Source organism: Fukomys damarensis, unplaced genomic scaffold (genome assembly GCF_012274545.1).
Source record: "Fukomys damarensis isolate Sample0158 unplaced genomic scaffold, DMR_v1.0_HiC HiC_scaffold_1, whole genome shotgun sequence".
Taxonomy (NCBI): Eukaryota; Metazoa; Chordata; class Mammalia; order Rodentia; family Bathyergidae; genus Fukomys; species Fukomys damarensis.
Window position 1 is genome coordinate 47,952,128 of NW_022900913.1, and position 17,267 is coordinate 47,969,394.

Here is a 17,267-nt window from a genome sequence, read left to right on the forward strand (position 1 = left end):
AATTTGAAGCCTATGTTGTTTTAAAATATTATTATTATTATTATTATTATTATTATTTTAATTATTGTTGTGTCTCCTGAACTATAACACTCTGCTTAATGGCGACCTCTAGGTGGGCAATGAAATCTATATAGGTTTCATCTGGTTGTTGAACAATTTTTATATAATTAAGACTAGACTCGCCAGAGAGAGTAATGTGATCTCAAGCTTTCAGAGCTCTTAAACAAGGGGGCCATCCCTTTGTAATTGGATCTACATTTTTAGATAAATATATTATTTGTTGATTTTATGGGCCTATTCCTTGAGTGAACACCCCTAAATCAGTATGATTTTTTTTTTTAGTCATGTATAAAGTGAAAGGCTGGGTCACATTTAGGATCCCTGATATGGGGGCAGCAGAGTTAGTTTTAGCTGTGTAAATGTTGACTCTTGTTTTTTCCCTGCAATAATTATTGTCCTTTTTGGGGCCCTTTAAACATTCATATAGAGGTTTGGTTAAATCTGTAAACCCTGGAATCTAGATCTTGTAAAAACCTGTTATCTCCCCAAATTTTTTCATCTATTTTTGAGTCCTTTTATCTCTCAAGCAGTATATTTTTTTTTGAAACTTTAAATCTTAGGTATCTGACTTGTTGTATGTAAATTTGAGCCTTTTTATGAAATTGTAGAACTTGCCTCTTGAAGCAGCATTAAGTTTTTAATACCCTGTGAAGCTTTTATTTATTTAGTACATCAGAAAATTAACAATAATAATCATAATTATATGTATGAAACTTTATGTCCCTTAGTTTGGTTTGATATTAAAAGCATTTTTTTCAATAAAACCTCTTAATATCTATTTGTTTTCCTATAGAAGATAGCATATTTTGAAAATGGCCATTATAGACTCATCACAATAACATATTTAGAGTGTAACCTCTTGATGATAACCAATGTAAACATTTTATAGCAACATATTTGATGAGGCATATGTTTTTTTTTTTATAAGGCTATGAAAATTATTTGGGCTCCCATTAGTGAATAAACACCAGAATAAATTTTTCTGAGCAGTTGTTTCTTTACCAATAGGAGTGAACCCAAAAGTTTATATTTAATTATCTTGATAAATTTTTAACTTATAAAAGCTGATGGTACAAATTAACAAATTATTTGTATCCTTGATAGCATTTTAATAGAAGATGTAATTGGATAAACATTTTTCAAACAATTGGACAGACACAGACAAACATACAAGACAATTTATGAAACTAGAGTGCACTCAATGTATTTGGCCAATTGAATTATAAAATCTCTTTTAGTTATGACTAGTCAAAATGTAGATCAACTAATAGAGATCTCTTGTAAAATTAGAATCAAAAGGAATGAAAACTATGACTATAAATGTAAACCTTGTATAACAAACTTGAAACCAACAAGACATACATTTTTTTTTGTTAAATCATTTTTTTGCATCTTTTTTACATACTTAGGCCTTTTGGTTTTGTATATCTGTTTGTATCTCTTCTTAACGAGACAAACATATAAAAAACCTTCATGTCAAAAGTATATCTCTTTTATTTATAGCTTTCCTAATATTTTTCTCTGTCTCATTTATTATTAACCTTCCATAATAAACTTAATTGTTAAAATCTTAAAGTGTCCTTTTTCTTTTTTCAGATTGTTTCATCTTAAAATTTGACTGGCTGCCAATAGAACAGTATTAACTTGAGTTTTTTTTAATCAACAAAGTACAGAAAAGAGCAAGTTAACCCTATAATCATAATTCAAGAATTTGCAATGCACAAGAACTGTTTTAAGTACACCAGTTAAACTCAATTTAAGTTGAAACAAGGATACATTTATCAAATAGTTAAAATTTGTAACATGATTTTTCTTATAATATCTCTTAATGTCTGGTAAAACACAGTTGCAGTTTCTCCGGCTTTGTTTTGGATTTCAGATCTTTGCAGGCAGCATCAGGCTGATAACACAGTGTTGGCCTCTCTTTTTTTTTTTTCTAAAAATATACAGTTGCAAATATGCACTTTGATCATGTGGCCTCTTAACTGTAAGTAACTGGGATGATTGAAGTGTGTAGGAGCCTATAGAGTCTATTCCATATATAGCACAATGGACCTGGTGATAGGGCCATGTAAGAAGCCTGTGCCTCTTGCGAGTGATGGAAACATCAGTGCCAGTGTCTGAAAGTCCAGTAAATTTTCTTCCCTGGATAGTTATTTCAGAGGGGAGGAAAGTTCCAAACTTTCCTTGAGAGTGCCCCATCCCCGGGGTGGGTCTGATGCACCACTCGTGTCGTTCCTGGTTCCTGGTTCTGTTTCCCCTTTCTGGGTTCTGCCGAGTCCCTGTTTGGGTGCCACTTGTTGAGGTCTCCTTCTAGAGGAGGGGATTCGGGGAGATGACCACGGACACAATGAATGACCAAAAGCTAATGGCTAGTGGCAAAGTTTATTTCTGACACAGGGTATTATATACTAGTTTCAAGGCCACACCACAGGCATGATCTCAGCAATTGCTAATAAATCTCAATCACAAGGAGGCATGGGTAAGATAAACAATGAGTCACAAGAAGTGTCAAGCAGATATACACTGTTTAAGCTAAGAATATAACATCAAGATAAGACAACATCTGTTTATGACCAGAAGGGAGTGTAAAATGGGAAGAAGAGAAAACACAGAGTTTAGGGGGTTGTTTGTAGGTCAAGGGATCTGGCTCCAGCACGCCACCTTCAGGACACCTGGGCCCCGGTGAGAACCAGCATTCCAGGGCTAGGGGTCAGCATTTCGGCTGCCTGTCCTCTCATGCCCCAACATCACTCCTCACCACAATATGCCCTGGGTTTTGGAAATGGATTTACAAAATTTAATGTTTGCCTTACTAGTTTTAGGTTCTTTTCTATTCATCTATTCTCCCTTTTTGTAATGGAAATGTTTACTATTTGCCATTGTACCTTAAGGTGATGTAGTTTGTTTTTGAGTTTAACAGGGGATCACACTGAAAAGTTTTCCATGTGTCTCAGAGACTTTGTAAGTGGGCTTTTAACAATGCTGGAATTGTTTAGGCTTTTGCAACTCTTAGAGATGGATTAAATGAATTTTGCAAAGTGCAGTGGATATAGCACACTTGGGTGACAGGGACAGAATCCTGTGGTTCATATCTAAAATGTCCCCCAAAGCATTATGTTTGAGAGGTAGGGTTTTTGGAAGGTGTTTGGATTTTGTGGACACTAAATGTGCAGTTAGGAGTTGGGGCCTGGTTGGAACAGGTGTGCTAGATTGCTCCTTTTTTGTCTATGCTTCCTGACTGCCATGAAATAGAAGCTTTCCTCTGCCATGTAATTTCTGCCTTGGAACCAAACCAACCAACCAAATAAACAAAACAAAAAACAACAAAACAAAACAAAACCATGGATTGAATCCTCTAAATACTATTAGCCAGAATAAACCTCTTGAATTTGTGGGTCTTGGAAATTTTTGTCCTATGAGTGAGAAAGCTGATTAATACAAATGTCTATACACATTAACTCTTTCAGAGAAGATGGATTAGTGTTCATTGGGAAGAATAAATACATGCTGCTTTATTCTAATTGTGTGCTGTTTGTAGGCAATGAATTCAGTATGTTATGACTGTCTGTAAACTCTAGGCAGGATTATGTCAGCAGAGAAATTTTGGTACTGAGATTTTGATCTATAAAAGCCATTTGGATTTATAAAACAATTTGGAGTAAATTGACATGACATATTCACTTTTCAAATCTGTGAAACAATATGGTCTTCCACTTAGTTTTTAAAAATAATCTTTCTGTTTTTAAGTTTTCTCAGTAAAGATTTGCCCATCTTGTATTAGACATTCTCAACTATTAAATGTTATTTGTACTGTATAATTGGTGTTATTTTTAAAATGTAATCTTCTAATATATTTTGCAGGTAAGTAGAAATATAATTGATCATTAAATGGTGACCCAAATTTATTGATTTTTCTAAATTATTTATTAGCTCATTATTATTAAGCAATATCTCATGTTATAATTCTGATAGTTTATTAAATTAGTTTGAAGGGTTACATGCATACAATCATGTCATCTAAAAAGCATGATATTTTTGTTGTTTTCACAATAATCCCATACTTCATAATTCTTTTTTCTTGCCTTATTTGCATGGCTAGGATCTCTAATACAAACTCAAGTGGAAAATGTATTATTGCTATTTCAAAGAAAGCTTTCAATAGTTTATCATTAATATGAGGTAGGTATTCTTAAAATACATTTAAGTAAGAAAATGTCTTCTCACTTCATGTTTTGAAGAACAGATTTAGAACTTTAAAATGATAAATTTGAGACATTTATGTGATTTTTTTTATATACATAGTGAGTTAGTAAGTAACTGGGATGATTGAAGTGTGTAGGAGCCTATAGAGTCTATTCCATATATAGCACAATGGACCTGGTGATAGGGCCATGTAAGAAGCCTGTGCCTCTTGCGAGTGATGGAAACATCAGTGCCAGTGTCTGAAAGTCCAGTAAATTTTCTTCCCTGGATAGTTATTTCAGAGGGGAGGAAAGTTCCAAACTTTCCTTGAGAGTGCCCCATCCCCGGGGTGGGTCTGATGCACCACTCGTGTCGTTCCTGGTTCCTGGTTCTGTTTCCCCTTTCTGGGTTCTGCCGAGTCCCTGTTTGGGTGCCACTTGTTGAGGTCTCCTTCTAGAGGAGGGGATTCGGGGAGATGACCACGGACACAATGAATGACCAAAAGCTAATGGCTAGTGGCAAAGTTTATTTCTGACACAGGGTATTATATACTAGTTTCAAGGCCACACCACAGGCATGATCTCAGCAATTGCTAATAAATCTCAATCACAAGGAGGCATGGGTAAGATAAACAATGAGTCACAAGAAGTGTCAAGCAGATATACACTGTTTAAGCTAAGAATATAACATCAAGATAAGACAACATCTGTTTATGACCAGAAGGGAGTGTAAAATGGGAAGAAGAGAAAACACAGAGTTTAGGGGGTTGTTTGTAGGTCAAGGGATCTGGCTCCAGCACGCCACCTTCAGGACACCTGGGCCCCGGTGAGAACCAGCATTCCAGGGCTAGGGGTCAGCATTTCGGCTGCCTGTCCTCTCATGCCCCAACATCACTCCTCACCACAATATGCCCTGGGTTTTGGAAATGGATTTACAAAATTTAATGTTTGCCTTACTAGTTTTAGGTTCTTTTCTATTCATCTATTCTCCCTTTTTGTAATGGAAATGTTTACTATTTGCCATTGTACCTTAAGGTGATGTAGTTTGTTTTTGAGTTTAACAGGGGATCACACTGAAAAGTTTTCCATGTGTCTCAGAGACTTTGTAAGTGGGCTTTTAACAATGCTGGAATTGTTTAGGCTTTTGCAACTCTTAGAGATGGATTAAATGAATTTTGCAAAGTGCAGTGGATATAGCACACTTGGGTGACAGGGACAGAATCCTGTGGTTCATATCTAAAATGTCCCCCAAAGCATTATGTTTGAGAGGTAGGGTTTTTGGAAGGTGTTTGGATTTTGTGGACACTAAATGTGCAGTTAGGAGTTGGGGCCTGGTTGGAACAGGTGTGCTAGATTGCTCCTTTTTTGTCTATGCTTCCTGACTGCCATGAAATAGAAGCTTTCCTCTGCCATGTAATTTCTGCCTTGGAACCAAACCAACCAACCAAATAAACAAAACAAAAAACAACAAAACAAAACAAAACCATGGATTGAATCCTCTAAATACTATTAGCCAGAATAAACCTCTTGAATTTGTGGGTCTTGGAAATTTTTGTCCTATGAGTGAGAAAGCTGATTAATACAAATGTCTATACACATTAACTCTTTCAGAGAAGATGGATTAGTGTTCATTGGGAAGAATAAATACATGCTGCTTTATTCTAATTGTGTGCTGTTTGTAGGCAATGAATTCAGTATGTTATGACTGTCTGTAAACTCTAGGCAGGATTATGTCAGCAGAGAAATTTTGGTACTGAGATTTTGATCTATAAAAGCCATTTGGATTTATAAAACAATTTGGAGTAAATTGACATGACATATTCACTTTTCAAATCTGTGAAACAATATGGTCTTCCACTTAGTTTTTAAAAATAATCTTTCTGTTTTTAAGTTTTCTCAGTAAAGATTTGCCCATCTTGTATTAGACATTCTCAACTATTAAATGTTATTTGTACTGTATAATTGGTGTTATTTTTAAAATGTAATCTTCTAATATATTTTGCAGGTAAGTAGAAATATAATTGATCATTAAATGGTGACCCAAATTTATTGATTTTTCTAAATTATTTATTAGCTCATTATTATTAAGCAATATCTCATGTTATAATTCTGATAGTTTATTAAATTAGTTTGAAGGGTTACATGCATACAATCATGTCATCTAAAAAGCATGATATTTTTGTTGTTTTCACAATAATCCCATACTTCATAATTCTTTTTTCTTGCCTTATTTGCATGGCTAGGATCTCTAATACAAACTCAAGTGGAAAATGTATTATTGCTATTTCAAAGAAAGCTTTCAATAGTTTATCATTAATATGAGGTAGGTATTCTTAAAATACATTTAAGTAAGAAAATGTCTTCTCACTTCATGTTTTGAAGAACAGATTTAGAACTTTAAAATGATAAATTTGAGACATTTATGTGATTTTTTTTATATACATAGTGAGTTACATTGATTGAATTTTGTAAGAGTTAAACCAAACATGTGTGCCATTAAATTGATTCAACTTAATGGTAAAGTATATGTAGAATTGATTTAAATATTTGAGTCAGGTTTCAACACTGGTTATTATTCAGTGTGACTTATTTGTATTTGTCAAACTTGGGTTCAATAACACTTTTGATGTCTTGATGTCTTTTGTCCATTTTGAGTAAGTCTTTTTTATTTTTACTTTATGAATCCTTTTGCTATTATACCATTTTGCCTTTTCTCTTGGGCCCTGATTATATATTAGACTTTTTACAATGTCCTATAGGCTTCTTTATATTCTTACTCATGGTGGATTATTGTCTCTTTTTTTGTGTTTTTTTAAATTTTGAGCTCATGATTTTAGCAAATTTTTATTGTGGTTCTTTGAATCTTTTGTCCATATTAGTCCATGTTTAAAATGAGTGATTTTTGGAAAACACATGCTTCTCCTCCTCATGTATTGACAAGGTTTAAATAGGAAACTATTCCTATTTAGAGGTTTTATCTCCTAGTGTGTGTCATCTTTTTGGAGTCATACTTTCATGAAGATGCTTCCTACCACTCTCAGCCTGTCACCTTTTCTATCAAATGCTCCTTTAAAGCCAAGGCAATGCACTACTCAATATCTTCAAATGTGCTAGGAAAATTGAATTCTTAGAATTGCAATCATGTAGGTGGCATTTTGGGCTTGAATCATTTTTCTCTCCCTACATTTTCCTTCTCTTAATTAAAACAACTTTTTGTTATTTTATGTCTTATTTTTATGCATCATGATAGGTGTTTTTCTGCATCAAACTGACCATATTACCAAATATATGCATTTTAGTACTGTCAAATTAATTTGCGTATACTTCAAATAAAAAGCACTAGGCATATTGCTTGAGCAGGCAGTGTAATATAATGTATGCTCTGATGAAATATCAAAATCTCAGTAAGTAAATTAAGCACGTTTAATAAAATATAGGCAGTAGATATACAGGCAAAGTGTATCATCATTAAATTTGAAGGGTTGATGAAGGTAATCAAGATTCAAAATGCTTATTTAGATTAATGACAGTTATTAACAAAAATACTGGTTAAGTATACATTCACTTATCTATTTAGCAGATGAAAAGTATGGATTTGGAATATAAAAGAAAGAAAAGTTATGCCAAATTCTATAAATAAAAATAATACTTATAAATATTCCATCTTGCTTTTGAATTTTATCTGCAGATTCCAGATCAGATTCTCACCCTACCTGTGATCCAGTATTTTGAGACTAGATCAGTTCTTAAAATAGAATGTGAAGGCATAGCTAACAAGATATATGAACAAGTAGGGCAAACAATTTCATAATTTAAAAATTATTTTTAAATTATATTGAAGGAACTGTATTCACTAATGAAAAATGGAAAAGATAAGATTTATCTAAAAAGCAACCTATGGCAACTAAATCTGGCTGTCCTAAACTAAGTCTAAAGTCTTTTCTATTTAAAAACAAATGATAATCCATAACAATAAAGTTCTGGAAGAAATTTTGATCCAAGAATATTATACTAATCTTAGATTCTGTTTTGTAATCAGGACAGTAGATATATATTTTCAGCAAGGAATAAACTCATGGAATAATGTGTTAATGTACAGTTTACCTTTTAGCATGGGTTTAAACTATGTTTTATCATATGTGGATTTTTTTTGAGATTTGTGTTAATTTGGAAAATCTTGCAGATAAACAATATAGCCTTGAACTATTAAAAAAATTAAGAAAATGTTAGATAACTAGGAAGAGCAACAGCCCACTAATTCTGAGCATCAAGAAATCTTTCCACCTTTTCTGTCTTGGATTCTTGTGACGCCATTAGAGCAAATGGGAGATACTGAATCTCTTAATTCTTCCATTTTCAATTTCCCTTTTAGTGCCTACTTCCTTTATCTGTTTTTCTTACACACTCCTGATATCTAAGTTGTCTTCCATTTCTTCTAGTTTTCCTCTGTCCTTTTCTCATTCTAATAAAATATTAATTTAATGTAAGGGATTATAGATTTGTGGTTGTTTAAAAATATGGCATTATTGTAAGAGTATTTTAAAGTTACAGTTTTTAAGAGATTAAAAATGATGCAATAGAGGCCAGTAGCAAAATATAACTTCTCTATAACCTGAAATCAATACACCTGGAAAACAGTACCTTAGTGAAGAAAAAAGAGTAGACCTCTGAGAACTGGGAAGGTGCTGATAGGAAAACTAGAAACTACAGAGAAGCTGGAGGAATGGAACATAATGCAGAGAAAAGAGTAAAGCACTGCTTCTTGGCTTTTTGGCTAAGATCAAGTGTGGAGAAAAGAATAAAGTAGACTGCAAAGCCTATCCTGGCTCCCAGGGAGGGAGAAATATCTCCACTGACACAAGGTAAGCTTGGAGAGGGTTAGCAGGCTCATGGGGAAACAAGAACCTGATTGGCAGTGATAGTCCCAAGAAAACCCCACAACTTTTATAAACTGTGAAGAGAGATGTGGTTTTTTACTGTAAAAGTAACTTCGTCCAAAAGCTAGAGTTAGAGAAAAAATCCAGTGCAGTGGTTACCGTATTTGAGAGGTTTTAATTAGGAACTATTTTGGGAAGGGAGTACTTTTTTTATATACTGGGCTACAGAAAAACTAGAGAATAAAGGTACTTGAAAGATTCTGATGCCACCTTATAACAACCATTGAGTGGGAGATAGTCACAGCAGACAGTCATGGAAAGAGTGCAAGCTAGACATGTATTCCTGCTGGGAAGTTAAAACTCAGGCTGGGCAGAAAACAGGGGACCTGTACTTCATGGAAAGAAGTTGTGTGGCTTTTAGTGGTGGCTGGATCTTAAAGTGTTGACATTAAGTCCTGCATTCTGTTTGAATCCCAATGTTGTTGTCTATATACTGCATAAAGTTCTGTGGCCTCTTTTCTTTCCTTAGCTATCATCATGATCTGCAATATGACTTAGCTTGGATAGTTGAAACCACCAGAAGTTTATAGACAGAGGAGACTCTCAAGTGTTTGCAGAGAGCACTTCATAAGCCCAAGCCCATAGGCTATAAAACAAAGTAGAGAAAAGTGTGATTTAGGTAGGATGCATGGAGGAACATGAAAATTTTTGCTGCAGAGTGACTACTGTCAAACTGGCAATCACTGACTAAGCATACCTATGAGAATGGAAGGAGTACAGAAACAAAATAGTTCTTGGCAGAAACTCCATATCCCCCCTGCATATCTGATAGATTCCAATACTGATCCTAGAAAAAAACCTCTCATTCAAAACATGTAGGATTTTTTAGGGCCACTCATTTGTTTTCTTCTTTATTCATTTTTATGGGCTTGTAAGTTTTTTCTTTTCTCTTTTTATTATTTTTTCTTTATTTGTTTATTTTTCTTTCTTTTTTCTTATTTGCTCCTTTCTGTTACTTTTATCTTATTCTATTACTTTTCTCTTACTCAGTAGGATCATTTACATATTACTTTTCTCTCTTGCTTCTCATCCTTTTGTCATTTTGCAAATTTTACTTCTTTCATTATCATGTGCCCCAACCACTCAATCTTTACTAAAATCAATATAAAACTTTAATAATCTTTAGATATTTATTAACTCACTGCCTTTATTTTTTAATTCTTTTTTTCCTCACTGAGTTTATTGGTACATTTTAGGTATACAGTACAGTTACATTCATCATTGGGATCTTGTACCTTTACATGACAGGACTTGGTTCTCATTTTTTCCCCTTGTCCCTTTCCTCCCTTCTCCCCCCTCCACTCCCCCTTTACAAACACTTTATTTCCATTTTTTCATTTTCTCATATTTTTTCTTTTCCCTTATTAGCCTTCCCCTACCCTTCCCACTTTCCCTGTGCCTTTAGCCCCTTTCTTCCTTTTCACATTGTCCACTACATCATTAGAATCTGATGTACTATTATAGATTTTCACACCAGAGAAACTATTCGGTATTTACACATGTGTGACTTATTTATTTCACTTAGGAGTATATCCTCAATATGTATCCATTTGCCTATGAATGAATCTAATTTCTCATTCTTTGTGGCTGAGTAGTATTCCATTTTATAGAAAAACCACATCTTCTTTATTCAATTTCCAACTGATGGGCAAATGGGCTGTTTCCAAGTTTTAGCTATTACAAACTGTGCTGCTATAAACATAAGTGCACACATATCTCTGTGATAGGATTCTTTTAATTCTTTTGGAAAGATACCCAGCAGAGGATGGCTGGGTCAAATGGACCCTCTAGTCCCAGCTCTTTGAGGTATCTCCATATTGATTTCCATAGTGGTTGTACCAGTCTGCACTCCCACCAACAATGGAGAATTCTTTTATATTGTTAATGGTAATACTATAGAGTTGTTACATTTAGAATATATTTAATGTATGCCAATGTTTGGTTTGTCTTAGTCTAAGTTGTAATTATATATTTCTTCTATCCTTATAGATAGTAGACAGGTAGCTTCTGTTGGTTTTTATAAAATGTCAATATCCAGTCTGTTTTTGGCTCTATCATTGTTGCTGATTGTGTTGTTATTGTCATGGTGGTGTAGTTATTACCATTAATTAATTTTTACTCTATGACAATATCTGGTTTGTCTTTTTGTCATCAACAACACTGCAGTTCATTTTCAGACAACTAAGTACTGGGCCAATTCCATTGCCCTCTTCTCTCCCAAATTAACTAAGGTGGCTGGATCTTCAGAGAGTTGGGCCAGAAAGCTCTGCCAGTATAGTTGGGACCTTTTTGTCAATAGTTTTCTCTCTGTGGTGTGTTCTTGGTTTTAAGTGTTATTCAGCACTAAATTGTAAAAAGAGAACAATTACTTGTAGTGTCAATATTCAAAGAATCAATTATAAATCAATATATAATTTAGAGCTTTTTAGTAAGTTTTCTACTCTTTCACTAAGCCAGAAATAGAAAAGATTAGTAATAGTAGAGAATGGGTTTGCAGATAGCAGAATGTATAGAATAATTTAAACATAAATAAAAGAGAAAAATGAGGGAAAAAACAAAAGGAGACTAAAAAGAAACCCAATAAGTGAAAAGAAAGTTTTTGATGATTTTTATAACCAGAATGAAGGAATGGTGAGATGTGATTTGAGAGATTGCAGGGGGTGGGGCAAAGGGGAAGGAGTGAGGAAGAGAGGTGTAAGTATAAACTAGGGAAGTCTTTAAGGAGATTTTATTTAACATATAAACTGGCAGAAACTAAAACCTTACCAATGTCTTCAGTGGGGGAAAACTTGACTAATGTAATGCACTGTGGAAACAAAAATAATAGCATTCATACACAGTTGTTCATAAACATGTGTTCTGCACATACACTCAAAAATTTAAAAAATTAAAATTTGGTTTTCATATTTTTATATACAAGAAAGGAGGGAGGAAATGTGGGTGCATTTATGATGATGTGAAAGGGTAAATGAAGAAAAAGACCAGGGGAGGAAATTTAAGTGAATAATGAAAGAAGTTCACAGGGAGTTTGAGTCCAATTAAAGAGCTAACAGAAACACTAAATTTAGAAAGCATGAATCAACCTTTGCAGAGGGGAAACCTAATGTGAAATGCTAAAATATTACAGTATTTAGATTAATCTTTATAGTTTAATATAAAAGAGATTTATTCATGTTTGTGGCCTTGTAAGTTTTTTATTTTTCTTTGTTTATTTTGCTTTCTTTTTTTTCTTATTTGCTCTTTTCTGTTACTTTTATGTAATTATATTCCATTCTTCTGTAGATGGGATGTGAGAGAACTCCAAGTTTTGATCAAAAATTGAGAAAGTTTAGGTCAAGCCAAGAAAGAACCTTTGAAATGGGCTATAGAATATTTACAAGTAACAATGTAAAATCTATTCTTATGTATCTGTCATGTAAAAGTCCATCAAGAAAAAGCAGTGAGATAAAAAGAAACTGCACACACACATACTCACACACACACACACACACACACACACACACAAACATACACATACAAAAAAAAAGACATATAAGGAGAACACTGGCCAGGAGCAGCTAGTGGGTAACCTGTCCTTGTCCTATTGGCATGAAGTAACTTCAGGTTCCAAATTGAGTTTCTGCAACATGATCTGTTATTTCACACCACTCAGTCTCTCATGTTCTTCATTTACAGTTTTGTCTCAGTTATGCCCAGTGATTCTCTGGCCAGAAATTTAGTGGTCCCCTGTGGTCAGGGGAGAAGCAGCATTCCCACTTCTACACACTATCTGAAGCCTTTTCTCTGGCCCCTTTACTCTTCAGTCAAAGCAATACTCTCACTTTCCAAGTTCCAATCTGATCTGGGGTTTTAGTGAGTTTGGGTGGCTAGCAAGAAATAGACTTCACAAGCACTGATCTGGATGATTTTATCCACCCCCAGTAATTCTGTATCCCAGCAGATGAACTTCAAAGTAGGTCTCTTTTCAGTCCACAAATTTAGTGGCATTTAGGCCCCAGTGGAAGAGAATGCTATTATGTGGAATTAGTTGTATTTGGGTGATGTTGGGAGGGAGCCACATGGGCAGAGAGCTTGGAGAAATATTTTGTGGAATGGTGGGAGTGCCTGCTCTAGTGTCTTTGCTCCACCCCTGGATCTCATCTGTCACAGGTACTGCAAGCCCCATAGACCCCTTAATTTCTGGTTCTAGGTCCCAAACCCAGGTCGGTAAACTTTGCTCTTTTTGCACCTAGGGCTCACTGTGTCTATTTCAGTCACTACCCTCTGAATAATTATCTGTCTTGTATTTTTCTTTGTGCCCTGATCTGAGGAGGCCTTCTCTTGTGAAAATCCCACAAGTTGGGCTTCTTATCCCTGATGGAGGAGAGTTAGGCCAGATGAGCATTGGTCAGTGGCTGGTAACCTAGAATCCAACTGGCAGCCCTACAGCCATTAGGCTTGGCTTCTTCTCTCAGGTGGATTTAAAATTTGCCAATGATGGTACTCTTGAGAATATGAGCTAAAAATGGTTAGGACTGAGAAAAAGTCCTGCTTCTTATTCTAAACTTCCCCATCACTAGATATTATCTGATGGACTTCATCATCTTCTTCAAGTTGCTTTCCTATGATTGAGTCTTTTTTATCCCACTCTTATCATCAGAGTACCTGTGGACCTTGGTGTCATCAAAGTGTCTCCTGAGGGTTGCAAGAGTACCGTGGCCTCAACACAATGCTTTCTCTTCATAATCCTTCTTATGTGACAACATATAGAAATCTCACAACTCTTAGCTAGAGTTAGGTAGGCAATCATAATTTTCTTTGCTTAAGATACCTCTTTAGGGTACATCTAGTGAAGGGAAATATTACCATAAAAAGAAGGGAAAATGTTTTTATCTAATTTTGATTCAAAATATGAAAATACTTCCTTCAATTTTCAAAATGCTGTCTTTATTTCTCAAGAACCATCTCACTAAATATTTGTTCATTTTGATTAAAACAATTTTAAATGTCAACTTTATTTTCATTACATATAAATATATTGTAGTAAAAATTTTTTACTCATTGAATTTATTGGTACATTTTAGGTATATAATACAGTTACATTCATCATTGGGATCTTGTACCTTTACATGACAGGTCTTGGTTCTCATTTTGCTCCCTTGTCCCTGCTCTCCTTTCATTTTCTCTCCTCCCTTCCCTATTTACAAATGTTTGATTTCCAGTTTTTCATTTTCTCATTTTTTTTCTTTTCCCTTATTAGCTTTCCCCTACCCTTCCCACTTCCCCTATACCTTTAGCCCTTTTCTTCCTGTTTCACATTATCAATTATACCATTACAATCTTATGTACCATTATAGTTTAAAGAAAAAATAATGTAGAACTCTTTTTAGAAACTAAAATAAAAATTAGAATGGTTATTTTACTTTTAGTGAAAAAATTGATTTTTTTACTCTAAATAACATATACACTGTTTGCTTCTATGATAACTGAACAATTAACACATCAGAGGTGAAACAAGAGTACTGTTAAACTGAGTTTAAAAAGTGAAGAAAAAGCCTTCTATGAGAGAGGAATGTCATAAAATTGGGAAAGAAACTCTAGATTTGCAGCCTTAGTACTGAGAAGTGCCTGAAGACTGGGTGGTGAGGTCTGAGGCAGCACTTAGAAAGTATTTAATAAACATTTTGTTGTTTGCTGATCAATCTCACTCATCATTCTAAGAGAGCAGAGTGAGAGAATTTAATTAAGAAGAAAAAGGCAGGAAATAGTGCTTTCTTCCTAAATGCTATCTTACTGTGTGGGAATGGATACTCAAAGCTGCACACACAGTGAGACTTCTGGTGACCGCAGAAGCTTCCACAGAGAAATTCATCAGAGGAATAGAGCAGTGCTTTTAGTGGACTGTAATGGCTGGCTGTATTTGATGATATCATTGTTTTTGCTGATTGCCCTATTTTAGCCAAAGTGACGTAGTTGTTCTAATTGGCTGTTCTTCTTGGTGTACCAAGACTATAGGCCAGTGCCAAAGAACCAGGGTCTGGACCAAATAGGTAGCAACTCCTCATCCCCTATAAATTGAAGATGTAAGATTTTTGAAACAGACTCAAAATCCAAAATCCAATAAACCTGGAAGACATCTCTGAGAAGTAGTCATACTAGCAACAAACTACCTGCCAAAGCAGTTTAAAGCATCAACCCACATATTAAATTAAAATAAAGAAAATGAGAAGGCACTTAAGGAAGATGGAACCCCAAACTTTGAGCTCACCAAAGGCAAATTGAAAGGATAATTAATTGGAACAATTTGAAACCCACCCACCTGGACTTTTTATTTTTTACCCACCTGGACTTTCTGAAGTGATAACAATAGAATTAACAAAGCAGAGGAATGAATGAGGTTCTAGAAAAAAATCAAAGCAGAAATAGTTTCTCAGGTAACTATAAAGATAGCGACCACAACGAAAAACACAGTTGGTGACTCTCGAGCAGATGTAGATGAAGAAAATGCAGGAGCATAGATAAATGATGGAAACCATGAACATCCAACATAGGAATTAAATGGAATCCATGAAACACATTCAAACAGATACACAGGAGATTAAAAGTTCCATTGAAAGTATATGCAATAGAATGAACCAATGTGGTGATGTAATATCAGATTTGGAAGACTGGAAGGAAGGAAGTGACCATGAAAAGAAAGATTTCTTAAAAATAACAAAGAACCATGAAAAAAAATCATTCCAACAGCTGCTAGAGGAACCAGAGAAGAATAACATATGATTGATTAGAGTCAATGAAAAAGCAGATGATAACATACATGACATAAAAAATCTGTTTACAGAAGTAATAGAAGAAAACTTCCCAGGCAGGGAAAAACAATTTCACATACAGATCAATCAGGCATATAGAACACTAATTACTAATGATAAAAAAAATCTACGCAAACAGACATAAGAGTTAAGATTCCAGAAATTCAACACAAGAACAGAATATTAAAAGCTGTTAGAAAAAAATCACCTCTATGTGGTTTTTCTATAAAATGGAATACTACTCAGCCATAAAGAATGAGAAATTAGTCATTCATAGGAAAATGGAAACATATTGAGAATATACTCCTAAATGAAATAAATAAGTCACACACATATAAATACCAAATAGATTTTCTGGTGTTAAAAACTATAATGGTACATAAGAGCATAATGATACAATTGACAATGTGAAATAGGAGGGAAAGGGATAAAGGTGGAGGGGAAGCAGGAAGGGTAGGGGAAAAGGAATAAGGGAAAAGAAAAAATATGAGAAAATGGAAATAAAATATTTGTAAATAGGGAAGGGAGGAGGGGGTGAAGGGAGGACAGAGACAAGGGGAAAAAATGAGAACCAAGACCTGTCAAATAAAGGTACAAGATTCCAATGATGAATGTAACTGTACTGTATACCTAAAATGCACCAATAAACTCAATGAGAGAAATAGATTACTACCAAAACTGTATACCTAAAATGCACCAATAGACTCAATCAGCGAAAAAAATAGATTACTACCAAAATTTTGTGAAATAAAAAAAAAAAGTCACCTATAAAGGAAAGCCAAACAGAATCACGGCAGGATTCTCAACACAAGCCCTTAAGTCAAGGAGAGATTGGAGTGAAGTAATTCAAGACCCCAAAGAAACCTTAAACCCTCATAAATGTACTTTGAAAAACTATCTTTTGATATCAATGAGGAAGTAGATACTTTCATGACAAAGAACAAAATAAATTCATGACCAACAAACCAGCACTCCAAAATGTCCTGAAATATAGACAGAACAAAAGAAGACTATAATTCCATACACACCAACAGAAAGAATCTACAGGCAAGGAAAGCAATTAAACAGAGGGGAAAGTTAGGGAACAAACAATGGAAAAATAATATGATGAGGATGAATCAATACATTTCAGTTACAACCATCAACATAAATTCATTAATCACCAGAAACAGGTTGACAGAAGAGATCAAGAAACAAGATCCAACAATATGCTGCATACAAGAAACACATTTAACTTTAAAAATAGATGGAAAGTAAAAGGATGGAAAATAATACTTCATGAATAGAAACCTTGAAAA